At 34.0% G+C, this 19535-nt stretch overlaps 2 long non-coding RNA genes across 2 annotated transcripts; both read right to left on the bottom strand.

Moving 5' to 3' along the window:
• Positions 1–1650: 1650 nt before the first annotated feature.
• On the bottom strand, positions 1651–7783 carry LOC148609673 (uncharacterized). The gene is made up of 3 exons (XR_015914484.1): positions 4923–7783; positions 3315–4141; positions 1651–2534 (listed from the first exon to the last, which is right to left on the bottom strand). It is a non-coding gene; the product is annotated as an uncharacterized LOC148609673 (long non-coding RNA).
• Positions 7784–13423: 5640 nt separating this feature from the next.
• LOC148609672 (uncharacterized) lies at positions 13424–15872 on the bottom strand. Its single transcript, XR_015914485.1, has 3 exons — positions 15650–15872; positions 14755–14801; positions 13424–14070 (listed from the first exon to the last, which is right to left on the bottom strand). It is a non-coding gene; the product is annotated as an uncharacterized LOC148609672 (long non-coding RNA).
• Positions 15873–19535: the final 3663 nt, after the last annotated feature.

Genomic DNA, 19535 nt, shown 5'->3' with positions numbered 1-19535 from the left:
GGGACTTGGCAGCCGATGGCTGCTGCAGTGAACCCCAAACACTGCCTGACTTGACTTTATTCGACCCGTTTTGGTACGTAACAAGATAAAGGTTTTACCTCACACTGATGTGTGAGGCACTGGAGCACATCTTCCTCTCTTCTAAATCACAACCTTGATGGAATAAGTTGTAGCCTGACTCCACAGTACATCAAATGCCAATTACTTAGCCTAATGTACAAAGTTTACCACTTTGTACTGTACAAGCATGCTTTGAACAGTTCTTTTACTTGCATACTGTTCATCATCATGCAGACCCACATGTATGTACATACAAACTATTATGAGTAAGCTCATAAATGGAACCCATCCTGTTCAAAATGAACTCATGCACACAAAACATGAGATCTATTAGTTGGGTAATCATCCTTGTCAAGAAGTAATACTGCTTCATGTGAATTTACATTCCAAGCTTTCTCCTTCCTGTAAAGTTTCAATAAAAAATTCAAAAGCTTACTCTATCCCTGTAAAGTTTTTTTAAAAATCACATCCAAAGCTCTATGTATTCCTATAAAGTTTCAATAAAATTCCAAAGCTGAATCCATCCCAGTAAAGCTTCCACAAATTCACATTCTAAGCTCCATCTATTCCTGTAAGGTTTCAACAAAATTCCATAGCTTAATCTATCCTTGTAAAGTTTCAACAAATTCACATTAGAAGCTCCATCTATTTCTGAAAAGTTTTAACAAAATTACAGTGCTTAATCTCTTCCTGTAAAGTTTCAATGAAATTCCATATTATGGTTTTTGGAGGCTGTAAAATGGGGAAACATGAAACTTGGATTATCCCCCTTTGCAAGCTTTGGATGTTAGATTCTTGCTTTATGCACATCTACTTGCACCAGCTATATCTGTGGGACTGTTATATTGCACATCTAGAGACAACCTGAAATTAAAAGCATAATAAATACGACACAAAATTCACGCCATCATTTGATAACCGATCCTGCGAGACACATAGGTAGATGGAAACTACTTCTCCCAGCTGGTGCTCTATTCTATTGCAAAAATATGATTTCAGACTTAATGATTTGATAAAGAATATGACATTATTAAAAGAATTATTAGAATAAACTTGAAAGATAAGAATCATTGCTCTGCTAAACAAAAGGTGCTGTATAATTTTGCAGACCAAGAAAAATAAATTTCCAAAAAGAAAGTTATGTTTCAGATGAGGAAAAAAAAATATATGAACCGTTTCGATCCTGCCAAATGTTTTAAAGGGAGAATAAGATAGTGCCATTCTACCTAAGACGACACGACACGCAATCTACTGTTCTAATATTGAAGAAAAACAATTTCCAAGAAGATGTAATAAATCACGAATGCTTGTAAGACAAAAACAATATTAACAAAATGAAGAGTTTAAACAATTCCAAAGAATTATGCGATCAACTAGAAAAACACGATTGATGCCAATGAAGTATTGAATGATATCGCGATTTTATGAACAAAAATAACAGTAAAGTAATCTGTCCATGGTAGCTGAACAGCCTGCCGCATCTCCCGATGCAACCCTATAATTATTAAAATAGTATATTTCTACTAATTTAATAATTATAGGGTCGAAATGGGGGACTTGGCAGCCGATGGCTGCTGCAGTGAACCCCAAACACTGCCTGACTTGACTTTATTCGACCCGTTTTGGTACGTAACAAGATAAAGGTTTTACCTCACACTGATGTGTGAGGCACTGGAGCACATCTTCCTCTCTTCTAAATCACAACCTTGATGGAATAAGTTGTAGCCTGACTCCACAGTACATCAAATGCCAATTACTTAGCCTAATGTACAAAGTTTACCACTTTGTACTGTACAAGCATGCTTTGAACAGTTCTTTTACTTGCATACTGTTCATCATCATGCAGACCCACATGTATGTACATATGAACTATTATGAGTAGACTCATAAATGGAACCCATCCTGTTCAAAATGGACTCGTGCACACAAATTTGAGATCTATTAGTCGAGTGATCATCCTTGTCAAGAAGTAATACTGCTTCATGTGAATTTACATTCCAAGCTTTCTCCTTCCTGTAAAGTTTCAATAAAAAATTCAAAAGCTTACTCTATCCCTGTAAAGTTTTTAAAAAATCACATCCAAAGCTCTATGTATTCCTATAAAGTTTCAATAAAATTCCAAAGCTGAATCCATCCCAGTAAAGCTTCCACAAATTCACATTCTAAGCTCCATCTATTCCTGTAAGGTTTCAACAAAATTCCATAGCTTAATCTATCCTTGTAAAGTTTCAACAAATTCACATTAGAAGCTCCATCTATTTCTGAAAAGTTTTAACAAAATTACAGTGCTTAATCTCTTCCTGTAAAGTTTCAATGAAATTCCATATTATGGTTTTTGGAGGCTGTAAAATGGGGAAATATGAAACTTGGATTATCCCCCTTTGCAAGCTTTGGATGTTAGATTCTTGCTTTATACACATCTACTTGCACCAGCTATATGTGTGTTACTGTTATATTGCACATCTAGAGACAACCTGAAATTAAAAACATAATAAATAGGACACAAAATTCACGCCATCATTTGATAACCGATCCTGCGAGACACATAAGTAGATGGAAACTACTCCCAGCTGGTGCTCTATTCTATTGCAAAAATATGATTTCAAACTTAATGATTTGATAAAGAATATGACATTATTAAAAGAATTATCAGAATAAATTTGAAAGATAAGAATCATTGCTCTGCTAAACAAAAGGTGCTGTATAATTTTGCAGACCATGAAAAATAAATTTCCAAAAAGAAAGTTGTTTCAGATGAGGAAAAAAAAATATGAACCGTTTCGGTCCTGCCAAATTTTTTAAAGGGAGAATAAGATAGTGCCATTCTACCTAAGACGACACGACACGCAATCTACTGTTCTAATATTGAAGAAAAACAATTTCCAAAAAGCATGTAATAAATCACGAATGCTTGTAAGACAAAAACAATATTAAAAAAATGAAGAGTTTTAACAATTCCAAATAATTACGCGATCAGCTAGAAAAACACGATTGATGCCAATGAAGTATTGAATGATATCGCGATTTTATGAACAAAAATAATAGTAAAGTAATCTGTTCATGGTAGCTGAACAGCCTGCCGCATCTCCCGATGCAACCCTATAATTATTAAAATAGTATATTACTACTAATTTAATAATTATAGGGTCGAAATGGGGGACGTGGCAGCCGATGGCTGCTGCAGTGAACCCCAAACACTGCCTGACTTGACTTTATTCGACCCGTTTTGGTACGTAACAAGATAAAAGTTTTACCTCACACTGATGTGTGAGGAACTGGAGCACATCTCCCTCTCTTCTAAGTCACAACCTTGATGGAATAAGTTGTAGCCTGACTCCACAGTACATCAAATGCCAATTACTTAGCCTAATGTACAAAGTTTACCACTTTGTACTGTACAAGCATGCTTTGAACAGTTCTTTTACTTGCATACTGTTCATCATCATGCAGACCCACATGTATGTACATACAAACTATTATGAGTAAGCTCATAAATGGAACCCATCCTGTTCAAAATGAACTCATGCACACAAAACTTGAGATCTATTAGTTGGGTAATCATCCTTGTCAAGAAGTAATACTGCTTCATGTGAATTTACATTCCAAGCTTTCTCCTTCCTGTAAAGTTTCAATAAAAAATTCAAAAGCTTACTCTATCCCTGTAAAGTTTTTTTTAAAAATCACATCCAAAGCTCTATGTATTCCTATAAAGTTTCAATAAAATTCAAAAGCTGAATCCATCACAGTAAAGCTTCCACAAATTCACATTCTAAGCTCCATCTATTCCTGTAAGGTTTCAACAAAATTCCATAGCTTAATCTATCCTTGTAAAGTTTCAACAAATTCACATTAGAAGCTCCATCTATTTCTGAAAAGTTCTAACAAAATTACAGTGCGTAATCTCTTCCTGTAAAGTTTCAATGAAATTCCATATTATGGTTTTTGGAGGTTGTAAAATGGGGAAACATGAAACTTGGATTATTCCCCTTTGCAAGCTTTGGATGTTAGATTCTTGCTTTATGCACATCTACTTGCACCAGCTATATGTGTGGTACTGCTATATTGCACATCTAGAGACAACCTGAAATTAAAAGCATAATAAATACGACACAAAATTCACGCCATCATTTGATAACCGATCCTGCGAGACACATAGGTAGATGGAAACTACTTCTCCGAGCTGGTGCTCTATTCTATTGCAAAAATATGATTTCAAACTTAATGATTTGATAAAGAATATGACATTATTAAAAGAATAATTAGAATAAATTTGAAAGATAAGAATCATTGCTCTGCTAAACAAAAGGTGCTGTATAATTTGGCAGACCATGAAAAATAAACTTCCAAAAAGAAAGTTATGTTTCAGATGAGGATAAAAAAAATACATGAACCGTTTCCATCCTGCCAAATGTTTTAAAGGGAGAATAAGATAGTGCCATTCTACCTAAGACGACACGACACGCAATCTACTGTTCTAATATTGAAGAAAACAATTTCCACGAAGATGTAATAAATCACGAATGCTTGTAAGACAAAAACAATATTAACAAAATGAAGAGTTTAAACAATTCCAAAGAATTACGCGATCAGCTAGAAAAACACGATTGATGCCAAAGAAGTATTGAATGATATCGCAATTTTATGAACACAAATAATAGTAATCTGTTCATGGTAGCTGAACAGCCTGCCGCATCTCCCGATGCAACCCTATAATTATTAAAATAGTATATTACTACTAATTTAATAATTATAGGGTCGAAATGGGGGACGTGGCAGCCGATGGCTGCTGCAGTGAACCCCAAACACTGCCTGACTTGACTTTATTCGACCCGTTTTGGTACGTAACAAGATAAAAGTTTTACCTCACACTGATGTGTGAGGAACTGGAGCACATCTCCCTCTCTTCTAAGTCACAACCTTGATGGAATAAGTTGTAGCCTGACTCCACAGTACATCAAATGCCAATTACTTAGCCTAATGTACAAAGTTTACCACTTTGTACTGTACAAGCATGCTTTGAACAGTTCTTTTACTTGCATACTGTTCATCATCATGCAGACCCACATGTATGTACATACAAGCTATTATGAATAAGCCCATAAATGGAACCCATCCTGTTCAAAATGAACTCATGCACACAAAACTTGAGATCTATTAGTTGGGTAATCATCCTTGTCAAGAAGTAATACTGCTTCATGTGAATTTACATTCCAAGCTTTCTCCTTCCTGTAAAGTTTCAATAAAAAATTCAAAAGCTTACTCTATCCCTCTAAAGTTTTTTTTAAAAAATCACATCCAAAGCTCTATGTATTCCTATAAAGTTTCAATAAATTTCCAAAGCTGAATCCATCCCAGTAAAGCTTCCACAAATTCACATTCTAAGCTCCATCTATTCCTGTAAGGTTTCAACAAAATTCCATAGCTTAATCTATCCTTGTAAAGTTTCAACAAATTCACATTAGAAGCTCCATCTATTTCTGAAAAGTTTTAACAAAATTACAGTGCGTAATCTCTTCCTGTAAAGTTTCAATGAAATTCAATATTATGGTTTTTGGAGGAGTGCAGGCTGTAAAATGGGGAAACATGAAACTTGGATTATCCCCCTTTGCAAGCTTTGGATGTTAGATTCTTGCTTTATGCACATCTACTTGCACCAGCTATATGTGTGGTACTGTTATATCACACATCTCGAGACATTAAAAACTGTAAAAATCTGAAATTGAAAACATAATAATTAGGAGAGTAGATGTTGTGTATAGATGTTTACAAAGAAAGGTTTATCATAAAGCTGTACGTGTATGTTTAAAGTGTTTGCATTTAATTTATCAAGGTCGGGTATCATTGTTAGACCTGACTTACAAATAGTGACTTCATTTTGGTTACTTTATATTCTTTGCTGGGTACGTCTTTCTCCATGTCTGGTCTTTGTCCCTGGATTACATTCTTTTGATTTCCGCTAGAACCTTGGTTCCCTTGATTACTTTTTCATGTACATGTGGTTGTGTGGTTGTTCAGGTTTCATATTTTATGAATATTTTCTGTAGATTTCATATCATTTGAGTCCTATCCTGAATGGGAACCAGGGGCAGATCCAGGATTTTAGATTTGAGGGTGCAGAGTTAAAATTTTGGCTAGTGGAGAGAAGCGAACAATTTTTTTAGGTTAAGTTTTTGAAATATTCTTCTAGAGTGGGTGCAATGTAGATATCCTTTGTGGTAAAATTAAGAAGAAAGTTACAACATAAAATCCCCTAAATCAACCCCTGACAACCCATGCTTTGCAAATTTTAGGGTGTGCGCATGCCCGCAAAAGCCCTGCCTGAATCTGCCCCTGGGAACTGTTTAAAAAATGCTTATAAATGAAGACTGAAGTTTTAAAATATTGTAATGCTGTTACAAGATCAAAAAAGAAAAACAGGGCAATGTATGAAGAATTCTAAGTATATCCCAACTTCAAGCAAAACTTAAGTGAAGTCATGTTGTGTAACGTAACCCATTTGGTTGCCACAGCTTCATACCTTACCCTATGAGTTACATACTGATGATGTATACAGTCACAGGACTCAGTCTTGGCATTTGGCATACACCTTCACACAACATATAACTTCAGTCATTGTAAAAGTTCTATTTAAAATTAGCTCTACCCAAACTTCTCCATACATTAGCATCTATTTATGCATAAAAATGTTTCTAGTTTCTTTTTTCTAATCAGAATATGACCTACATGATATAAAAATTCCAAAGAACATTACATAAAACATGTCATAAAATCCCATAGCTAAATCTTTCCCTGTAAAATTTCAATGTAAAGTTTCAACAAAATCCCGTATCTTCATCTTACCTTGTAAACTTTCAACGAAATTCAGTATCTCCATCTTACCCTGTAAGGTTTCAACAAAATTCTGTATCTTAATCTATCCCTGTAAATTAAAGTTTCAATAAAATTCCAAAGCTGAATCCATCCCAGTAAAGCTTCCACTAATTCACATTCTAAGCTCCATCTATTCCTGTAAGGTTTCAACAAAATTCCATAGCTTAATCTATCCTTGTAAAGTTTCAACAAATTCACATTAGAAGCTCCATCTATTTCTGAAAAGTTTTAACAAAATTACAGTGCTTAATCTCTTCCTGTAAAGTTTCAATGAAATTCCATATTATGGTTTTTGGAGGCTGTAAAATGGGGAAACATGAAACTTGGATTATCCCCCTTTGCAAGCTTTGGATGTTAGATTCTTGCTTTATGCACATCTACTTGCACCAGCTATATGTGTGGTACTGTTATATTGCACATCTAGAGACAACCTGAAATTAAAAGCATAATAAATACGACACAAAATTCACGCCATCATTTGATAACCGATCCTGCGAGACACATAGGTAGATGGAAACTACTTCTCCGAGCTGGTGCTCTATTCTATTGCAAAAATATGATTTCAGACTTAATGATTTGATAAAGAATATGACATTATTAAAAGAATTATTAGAATAAATTTGAAAGATAAGAATCATTGCTCAGCTAAACAAAAGGTGCTGTATAATTTTGCAGACCAAGAAAAATAAACTTCCAAAAAGAAAGTTATGTTTCAGATGAGGATAAAAAAAATACATGAACCGTTTCCATCCTGCCAAATGTTTTAAAGGGAGAATAAGATAGTGCCATTCTACCTAAGACGACACGACACGCAATCTACTGTTCTAATATTGAAGAAAACAATTTCCAAGAAGATGTAATAAATCACGAATGCTTGTAAGACAAAACAATATTAAAAAATGAAGAGTTTAAACAATTCCAAATAATTACGCGATCAGCTAGAAAAACACGATTGATGCCAATGAAGTATTGAATGATATCGCGATTTTATGAACAAAAATAATAGTAAAGTAATCTGTTCATGGTAGCTGAACAACCTGCCGCATCTCCCGATGCAACCCTATAATTATTAAAATAGTACAATACTACTAATTTAATAATTATAGGGTCGAAATGGGGGACGTGGCAGCCGATGGCTGCTGCAGTGAACCCCAAACACTGCCTGACTTGACTTTATTCGACCCGTTTTGGTGCGTAACAAGATAAAAAGTTTTACCTCACACTGATGTGTGAGGAACTGGAGCACATCTCCCTCTCTTCTGTCACAACCTTGATGGAATAAGTTGTAGCCTGACTCCACAGTACATCAAATGCCAATTACTTAGCCTAATGTACAAAGTTTACCACTTTGTACTGTACAAGCATGCTTTGAACAGTTCTTTAACTTGCATACTGTTCATCATCATGCAGACCAACATGTATGTACATATGAACAATTATGAGTAAGCTCATAAATGGAACCCATCCTGTTCAAAATGAACTCATGCACACAAAACTTGAGATCTATTAGTTGGGTAATCATCCTTGTCAAGAAGTAATACTGCTTCATGTGAATTTACATTCCAAGCTTTCTCCTTCCTGTAAAGTTTCAATAAAAAATTCAAAAGCTTACTCTATCCCTGTACATTTTTAAAAAAAATCACATCCAAAGCTCTATATATTCCTATAAAGTTTCAATAAAATTCCAAAGCTGAATCCATCCCAGTAAAGCTTCCACAAATTCACATTCTAAGCCCCATCTGTAAGGTTTCAACAAAATTCCATAGCTTAATCTATCCTTGTAAAGTTTCAACAAATTCACATTAGAAGCTCCATCTATTTCTGAAAAGTTTTAACAAAATTACAGTGCGTAATCTCTTCCTGTAAAGTTTCAATGAAATTCAATATTATGGTTTTTGGAGGCTGTAAAATGGGGAAGCATGAAACTTGGATTATCCCCCTTTGCAAGCTTTGGATGTTAGATTCTTGCTTTATGCACATCTACTTGCACCAGCTATATCTGTGGGACTGTTATATTGCACATCTAGAGACAACCTGAAATTAAAAACATAATAAATAGGACACAAAATTCACGCCATCATTTGATAACCGATCCTGCGAGACAAATAGGTAGATGGAAACTACTTCTCCCAGCTGGTGCTCTATTCTATTGCAAAAATATGATTTCAGACTTAATGATTTGATAAAGAATATGACATTATTAAAAGAATTATTAGAATAAATTTGAAAGATAAGAATCATTGCTCAGCTAAACAAATGGTGCTGTATAATTTTGCAGACCAAGAAAAATAAATTTCCAAAAATAAAAAATTCAAAAGCTTACTCTATCCCTGTAAAGTTTTTAAAAAATCACATCCAAAGCTCTATGTATTCCTATAAAGTTTCAATAAAATTCCAAAGCTGAATCCATCCCAGTAAAGCTTCCACAAATTCACATTCTAAGCCCCATCTGTAAGGTTTCAACAAAATTCCATAGCTTAATCTATCCTTGTATTGTAAAGTTTCAACAAATTCACATTAGAAGCTCCATCTATTTCTGAAAAGTTTTAACAAAATTACAGTGCATAATCTCTTCCTGTATAGTTTCAATGAAATTCCATATTATGGTTTTTGGAGGCTGTAAAATGGGGAAACATGAAACTTGGATTATCCCCCTTTGCAAGCTTTGGATGTTAGATTCTTGCTTTATGCACATCTACTTGCACCAGCTATATGTGTGGTACTGTTATATCACACATCTCGAGACATTAAAAACTGTAAAAATCTGAAATTGAAAGCATAATAATTAGGACAGTAGATGTTGTGTATAGATGTTTACAAAGAAAGGTTTATCATAAAGCTGTACATTTATGTTTAAAGTGTTTGCATTTAATTAATCAAGGTCGGGTATCATTTTTAGACCTGACTTACAAATAGTGACTTCATTTTAGTTACTTGATGTTCTTTGCTGGGTACATCTTTTTCCATGTCTGGTCTTTGTCCCTGGATTACATTCTTTTGATTTCCGCTAGAACCTTGGTTCCCTTGATTACTTTTTCATGTACATGTGGTTGTGTGGTTGGTTCAGGTTTCATATTTTATGAATATTTTCTGTAGATTTCATATCATGTGAGTCCTATCCTGAATGGGAACTGTTTAAAAAATGCATTTAAATGTAGACCAAAATTTTTAAAGTTTTGTATTGGTGTTCAAAGATCATAAAACAAGAGGCTTCAAGTAGCCTGAACTGCTCATCTGGTTAATTTTTACCTTTCAAGTGCAATGATTTCAAAAAGAGTTGCCCAAAATAATTTGGTTAAACCCAACAGTTTTAGAAATATAAGTAATATGAAATAAAGAATTGCACTTTCAGTGCATGATACGCCCATTGCCTTTTTAACTTGTCCTTATGCTTTTAATGAAGTTATATGATCAACTAGAAATACTGTGAGCTCTTTCAAATACCCTGCCCCATACCCATCCCACCACCCCAAAATAAAAGTAAATAAAAAATGCACAAAAAATTTGGCGCTATCATAACAAATGGTCTGTTTTCAACCAATTTTCAACAAATGAATTTCCTTGTTCATTTTAAAGAGTAAAACTTCATAACGTGGAAAGATAAAATTTGACATTTGCTAAAAATCGGAAGGGAGCTTACTTCAAAAGATATGAACAATTCACAAAAGTTTCATTAAAGTTGGTGAAAGTGTTTGTGAGTTATTGTTTGAAAAACCCCCTTTTTTAAGTATGAAAATTCATAACACCGAAACGAAAAATCTAAAATTTATAAAAATCAAAAGGGAACTCGGTCAATAGATATGAACATTTCACCTAAGTTTCATAGAAGTTGGTGAAAGTGTTTTTGAGTAATTGTCCGAAAACTTGAAAATCCCCCTTTTTAAAGTATAGAAATTCATAACACAGAAACGAAAAATCTGAAATTTATAAAAATTGAAAGGGAGCTTACGTCAATAGATATGAACAATGCACCAAAGATTCATATATTCTATTTTTAGTAACAACGGTGGCCATATTTTTCAACGAAAAAAAAACACCCAAATCAGTTCCATGCAGGATACCCCAAGGAACATTTATAGCAAGTATGATTCCAATTGATCAAGTAGTGTGAGAGGAGAAGATTTTTGAAAGAATAACATTAAAACAGCAAAAAAATGTCGTAAAAGGGTTATAACTCCAACTTGGCTAAATAGATTAAAATGAAAATTTTCCACAAATAGATCTCATTAAGCTAACCACTTTTACTTGGTCCGTTTTTGGCTACACCTTACAGTTTTGGAGATATATGCAAAAAACTACTGTCTGTTCCCTAGGTTCTATTTTTAGTAACAGCATCCATGCTTCTTTACAGATCAAAAGTCTCCTCATCAATTCTATGCAGGATACCCCTAGGAACATTCATACCATATTTGATTAAAATTGGTCAAGTGGTGTCAGAGGAGAAAAGTTTTGAAAAATTGTTAACAATGACGACAAACAAGGAAGGATGACAATGGACGCCAGTGATAGCAATAGCTCACATGACCTTTAGCAAGGTGAGCTAAAAACAGGGCAATATATGAAGAAATTTCGGTACATCCCAACTTCAAGCAAAACTTAAGTGAAGTCACGTTGTGTAACGTAACCCATTTGGTTGCCACAGCTTCATACTTCACACTGCAAGTTACATACTGATGATGTATACAGTCACAGGACTCAGTCTTGGCATTTGGCATACACCTTCACACAACATATAACTTCAGTAATTGTACAAGTTGTACAAGTTTCGCTTAAAATTAGCTCTACCCAAACTTCTCAATACATTAGCATCTATTTATGCGTCACATAAAAATGTTTCTAGTCATTTGTTTCTAATCAGAATATGACCTATATGATATGAAATTTCATAGACCATTTCATAAAATATGTCACATGCACATCCTTCAGGCCAAACATAAAAATATTTTTGTTTGCTGTTCCCCTACCCAATGGTTTGAAGCCTGGGCCAATAGGTAGGGAAAAAATATTTTATTGAAAGAGAATGAGAGCCAGTAGGTAGGGAAAAAAATATTTTATTGAAAGAGAATGAAATGTAGAATTAAACGCATAAGGGATATGATATATGCAAGGTAATAAGTTAGAATCCGTATCACAATTTGACTGTAAAACAGCAACCAAATGAATACACAATATACATTCAAATTTACTTGTATAATACTATAAAATATATAAATATTTCAACATTTTTTTGAGATGCAAAGGATCAAGATCAGGAGTTGTCAGGAGTTTCTCTCAGCTCAATATTTGCAAGCATTTTTAGAAAAAAATGCAGAAAACTTTAATTTTGTTTCATTTTTCAAAGTTCAAGGGTCATCATTCGAACAAAAATCAGCAGAGCAGAATGAAATATTAACTTGATCTTTTACTCATCAAGGTAGACTCACATGCCAAAAATCAGCGCAATATCTGCAAGGGGTTAAAAAAAGTGTGTAAACTTAAATTTCACGAAGTGGCAAAAGCTCACAAGTGAGCTAAAAATTGTGTAAACTTAAATTTCGGTAAATTCAAGGGTCATAACTCATAAAAATCTGCAAAGCAGAACACAACCTAGACTTGATTTGTGTCATATCAGGGCACATTCACATACCAAACATCAGCTAAATATCTGCAAGTGTTTAGAAAAAAGTGTGGAAAACTTAAATTTCGGTAAATTTTTCAAAGTTCAAGGGCCATAACCCTGACCAAAAGCAGTGAAGCATAGCAAAGGGTAAAGTGATCTGTAAATCATTAAGGCTGACTCATTTCAAAAATCAAGTGTTAAGAAGAAAAAGTGTGGAACACTAAAACTGTTTTCTGGACTGACAGACGGAAATCCAAAATCCCTTTTGACTTATAAGACGGTAGGGGCTAATAAAAAGCAAAAACCAAACATTCTTTAACTATTTTTGGTCCTCACATTGAGGTATATCTCAACTACATGTGGACAGATAGACATACAGTAGTTCACAAAAAAGAATTGGTCAGAAAATAGATGTACAAAGGAATGATACACATGTAAAACATTATCAAACCACTCTGTATAGATAGCTGGAAACACTCATCATGGCTTGTTCTACAATTCTGAGGTTCATCATTGTGTTTGATTGGAGTCTTCTACTGACTTATGGTTATCATAGACCTACAAAATAAGATATGATCAATTTATCATGGTCATTGTGTTTAGTTCAGATACAAATACTTATATACAATACACTCAGAGTGGAATGGTCCTCTCACACTTAGGTCAGACCTGAGTGAAACTTGGTGTTAAACCAATATATTGTTATAATTATTGTGTTTAGTTCAGATACCAATACTTAATATATAAACATTCAGGTGCTTGTAGATCATATGTTTTCCTTTAAACTGATATTCTAAAATTAAAACTTTTACTTGGCTTCAGTATGTGCTTATAACAGTAACTTGTTTGTATACCTATTGTACATGTATGCTAAATCATAATGATAACTTGCTGTTTGCTTTCCTATTGTATGCTAAACCAGAAAGATAACTTGCTGCTTGCTTGCCTTTAGTATGCAAAATCGTAATGATAACTTGCTGTTTGCTTGCCTATTGCATGCTAAATCATAATCATAACTTGCTGTTTGTTTTCCTATTGTGTGCTAAATCATAATGACAACTTGTTCTTTGCTTGCCTTTTGTATGCTAAATCATAATAACTTGCTGTTTAATCATAATGATAACTCCACTGTTTGCTTTCCAATTTAGGTCTCATATTACTAGTAGTATCCAGTGGCAGTGAACTATTAGTATTGTTGTTATATTAAGAAATGAGCTCATTCTCTTGTTTGTCGCTCTGTACCAACTTTAATGAAGCCTCATCAGCCTTTGATGCATCTTTTGCCATTTGAACGATGGCATCCATTTTTTTTTTCTAGTTTGGCCACCTTCAGCATATTTTGTTGAAATTTAGTTTCTAGAAGCTTCATATCTCTCCCGTGTGGGTGCAGTCTGGCCTGAAGCATTTGATGGTATTATCAGAGTTTTTGCAATCACTTACAATGTAGCGTCTGTCATTGTTAACAACTTTTCAGAACTCTTCTGCTCTGAAACGATTGGACCAATAAGAACCAAAGTCTGCCTCTTATAGATGTTTTAATTCTGAAAAATTATAGAGAAGTTTGGTATAACTGATCAATGGCAGTATGCGAGTCAAAATTATTTATTTATTGTGTTTATTATTATTATGGATTCCCTTACAGAAAATAAAATGTTGCTACAATGTAACAGGTAAAACCCTTAGTTTGGATTATACACTGTATCTCCCTATGGAGTCCTTCCACAGTAAATATATTTTTTCATGCATATCTACATATGACATCCAACCTTCCTATAAAATTTTATCAAAAGCCCTTGAGTAGTTTATAAGGAATTAATGTGCTTACAAGGTGTTAACATGTAAACTCATAATTTTGATTATCTCCCTTTGATGTCCTGACATATCATGTTTCTTCATGCACATCTACATATCATACCCAACCTTCCTATAAATTTCATCACAATACCTTTAGCTGTTTAGGAGGATTTGTGCTTACAAGGAATTTGGACAGACGGAAGGACAGACAGTAAGACTGAGGGATTCCTATATACCCTCCAAAGTTTGGGGAAGTCCGAAATTTCCTCTGACCCAGCAACCCTCCTCTTTTTTGTTTGGATATTGACATGTCAGTTTAGGGTCAGAACGATGTGCCATACAAAAAGTTGGAGATTCAGTGGCACCGCAGAGTATCGCCCTTCAACTGCTTGTAACAACTTTCAAGTTGAAATTGTGCATGTTACTCTTACCTAGTTTGATTTTGGAATCATTTTCCTGTATGCTGATACCATATTTCCTACAAAAATTACATTTTTCATTTAAGTTTTAATCATTTTTAAATGAGAGACCCTGTTTGTTGACATTTTGAATCGTAATAGAGTACAGGCGGAGCTTGTTACTTATGGAACGGAGCAGACACGTTTTCAAAACTGGAATCTTACAGAATAGTTCAAAATTCCGCTGAAAAATTACATGCCCACTACTCCTCTGTTCCAAAAGTAACAACCCTTGCCTACTTTATCTGACCGGCCAAAACTGAAAAGGATATTGCTATAGAAAGCAAGGGGAAAGCGGGGTATGGGGTTGGGATTGGAAAAACATTTTTTGTTTCAAGTTACTTCATTCATTGAAAATTAACTCCCCCATTATTTAACAAGGCAGATTTTCAAATAAAAATATTGATTTTGCTTGCCACTAAAATATAAATAAAAATATTGCACTTGCAAAGCACCCTCCCCTTTACCATGTCCTTTACTGAGTCTCGCACAGACAATCATGGTGCTCGCTGATTTAGACATTGCATACTCCATATTAACAACTATATTGAAAATCTGGTGCCGGGTGCATTAATCTAATGCTATATGTCTATATTTAATTGACAAGACAACATTTATTTATATATTCAATTCAGTTGACTTGGCTATGGGATTAATTCTTTAGATGGATCGGTGTGTTGCTGGCTTGTCACCGAGCGGTCTAGCCTCTAGGGTTCGATCCTTGATGGCGGAGTATAATTTTGTGAGTTAGGGTTAAATCATGGTCTCCAGTACTCCAGTGACAAAACAAATGCTTGTGAGACGTGGGCGACGGCGGGTCGGCCAATTCAGTAATTGATACTACAAATGCAAGTAAAATGTGTGTCACCTGAAATTAGTTAATCATTAAGGGCAAAATCAGAAAATAGCTCCGGACACTGAATCCCAAAAGGGATTACTTGATCATATGACATCCATTTTGAAAATATAATAACTGATGCACATGCGCTAATTTTATTCCGAATACAATTTTGCTGAAATATATATTTTGATAATTTTATTTTTTATACCTTTTCAATGGATGCTCCCAAAGATATCCATAGTTTATCTAAAAAAAATAATAATAATAAATTGCCAGGAGGCGTGGCTTGTGGATACTTGATTATCGGAAAGTGCTTTCTGTGGACTGTTCGAGTAGTGCACTTAAAGAAAATCTTTTATTATCATCCTTTTTTTTCTCTTTTTTGTTTTATTTGTTATTTAAACAAACCATTTTATACATTGTAGATGATAAAGGAGAGGCTTATAGGACACTTATAGTTATTGCCGTATTACAGTTTTAACGATTGGCATGTTGGGTGTGTTTGATTTGGGGTCAACAGATCAATTTATATATATATATATATATATATGATTCACTGAACACTGTCTTTAACAAGCCCTGTTTAGATTTTTTGGACCTGGGGTCTGTTGTTCAACTTATCATTAATCTTTAGTAATTAAAATACCGTAATCAATTAATTAAAATTAATTCTGTTATAATGTAATTAACTTGTCATTAATTTTAATCATTAAAAATGCTTATCATGTCATTAAATTTAATTCACCCACTGGACCTGAAAATCATGTTTTTAGTACAACCCGGGTAAAGAGTTATCTCCCATTGAGCCTGAAACAATGTAAAAGTTTGTAAAGTCTAAGATTTACTTTTACTAGTTTTAGGAAGTAAAAGTGAGTGTAATCTCAGTTATATGTACTTAGCTACCACAATATGAAATACCATTGTTTTGAATGCAAGAATATGAAAAAAGTGTTAAGTTTTACAAAACCATGAAGAAAAGAGTCTTGGTACATTTTGTACTTTATTTTACTTTATAATATAACTTGTTTTTGTCACATAAAAATACAAAAATTAAGAAGGATATGTTACATTATCAATATTTGTTTATATTAAAGTAACAGGAACCGTGCCAGAAGTTGATATGGATGCATGGGATGCACTCATATTTTAATCAACCAATTAAAATTTAATACAATAATTAACAAATGCAAGTCGAACAAAATTCAGTCATTTGATTTACTAATCACTCAATGAAGTACAGCTCCATGTGCCTAACATTATACATACATATATATATATATATATATATATATATATATATATATATATATATATATATATATATATATATTATAACATTTTGAAATGGCAAGGTCATTAAGGTGGTAATATCTTATTTTGATGGGCAGATGACCCCATGACCACTCTCCATCCCAACCCCAGCTTGATGAAACATTTTTTGTACTTTTCAACATAATTGACTATCATTGGACTGTGTGTCATAAACAAGAAGACCCCACAGGAGTGAATACATATATTCACAGACTTCAATAGTCAAGAACTTGCTTGAAATAAAATAAATACATGAATTTTACAAATATTTACCCTGGTGTCATATGATATTTTGACACCCCCACCACCCCCACCTCTGAAAATATACCACAGATAGTTAAGAATATCATGCAAATACATTTACACTAGGGTAAGAATATCATATGAAATATGTACCCTGGGGTTATTATAACATGACCTCCACCACAAAATATTGACCCCCCATAGGGGGATAAAAATACCATATAATGTTAGGTAAGAATTTTTAGGAGGGGGTAAAAATATCACATGACACTGGTATATATTACAATGTAGAAATAAAATCAATTGTTGCACTCCATATATTCATGATATTTTTGTTGAAGGAATTATGGACGAGAATTCGGCTAGTAATGAAAAACAAGAAAAGAATCATAAAAAAAGCAAAGGCACACCAAAAAAAAAAATTATACCCCCACTCTCTGTGTCAGGGGTTAATCCCTTTTGGGATTCAATGCCCGGAGCTATTCTGATTTGGCCAGAGAAAATAGCACCGGGCACTGAATCCCAAAAGGGATTAAGTGAGGGGTATATTGGAATACCCTTGTCTGTCCGTCACATTTTTCTCAGTTCCCACTATAATCACATAACTTCCAAATCTGGTGTGCAGCATCATATAGATGTACCATATATTATAAGCAATTCTTGTCGCTCTTGCATATCAACTTCCTGTTATATGGAACTTTGAATTTTTAAGTATATGTAATGATAGATAAAAATGGGGAACGAGTGGGGGTATGCTTTAGCATGACACACATGCAACCTCATGTTGGGTTTTTTAGTTGCCCAAAATTTTATTTAAAATAGAAGAAATTAATAATAGGTCGGGTACTTCCTAACACAATGTCGCCAACAGTGCATTCAAGAGTTGCAATAAAGCACACAATACAAAAATGTATAATGCAGATCATATAAATTGAAACCAATTTTTAATATGCAATAAAATTATATGGTAGCATTATTTATGTGCAAAATGCAGGAAGAGTTTGATTACATGTAGTTTACCAGCCATCAAACCAGCCCCTGAATCTGTAGAATCACATTCAAACTGCAGTCTGGGAGCCAGCGAACCAGCCCCTGAATCTGTAGAATCGTGTTCAGACTGCAGTCTGGGAGCCAGCGAACCAGCCCCTGAATCTATAGAATCACGCTCAGACTGCAGTCTTGGAATAGAGGTAAAAAATGATCAATGCATATAATTAAAAAAGCGAAAATAACCTATCAAAGTTGAAAAGCAAATACACATCACCATATCATTGCTACATATATCCAGAATTTATCTCTAACTACAGTGGTTATACTTTATTGATTTATAATATATAGGATAAAGATTACAGCAAAATCGTGGCGTTATCTTCAATACAGATGTACATATGTAGCCATGGAGGTGAGAAAGGATATGGGAAATTGCGACAAACACACAAATAACCATCATTCATTGAAACAGTATTTCATTCAGAGGTCACACCAAGATCTTCATCAATGAGCTACAGCCAAACAACTCTGGACAGTAAATCAAATGGTTATAAAAATTGTAAACACCAACAAAGTGTTTTTAAAATCAGGTACGCAATTTTATTACAATACTTTTGAAGAGGTCTAGTAGACTACTGAAGACTATACATACCGAGATGGTGATTGAATGACTCAGGCCTCAGGCGAGGTTCATCAATTGTTAGTGAGGTCTGTATAGTCGTGAGTATAGACCTCTATAACTGCTTTATTAAATGATAATATGAGACACACCTACAGTAACTTCATTCTCACACTATATTCAGGATTAAAATCAAATATGAAATGCACACCAAGTGTTGCACCCACAACTATGTGTGAGGTTTTTCAGACTATTGCAAGATTGACTAACTCTGAGGTCGACCAGGAATGCTTTCTAGACCAGAGAAATGCAAAAACAGAACTTTTTGTAAATTAAATAAATTGTGATATGATATTTTTTGCAGATATTGTCTGAAAAGAAGAAAGGAGCCGGAACTGCCCCAAGCATATCAATACAGAATAAAAGTACAGTTAGAGGTATAATTCTTGGCATAATATATCAACTTAAAAGATAAAAATGATTCATTTAATCATTGAAAACATAACAAATATAACAGTACACAAACATTTACACTTCTAAAATATGTGCACTTGCAGTGAGATTATACGATTCTCACACCAGTGGGTGTGCAAGACTGGGAAATCTCATACACCAGAGGGTAAGATTTCAAGTCTCCAACGAGTTAGAGATGTTAAGAGTAATCAAGGGAACCAAGGTTACAGCGGTAGTCAAAAGAATGTAATCCAGAGACAAAGACCAGACATGGAAAACAGACATACACAACAAAGA

Source organism: Perna viridis, chromosome 8, assembly GCF_037379345.1.
Source record: "Perna viridis isolate PV_CMFRI_1.1 ecotype Kerala chromosome 8, ASM3737934v1, whole genome shotgun sequence".
Classification (NCBI taxonomy): Eukaryota; Metazoa; Mollusca; class Bivalvia; order Mytilida; family Mytilidae; genus Perna; species Perna viridis.
The sequence above is the reverse complement of the archived record's forward strand: the minus strand, read 5'-3'. Positions and strand labels throughout refer to the sequence as shown.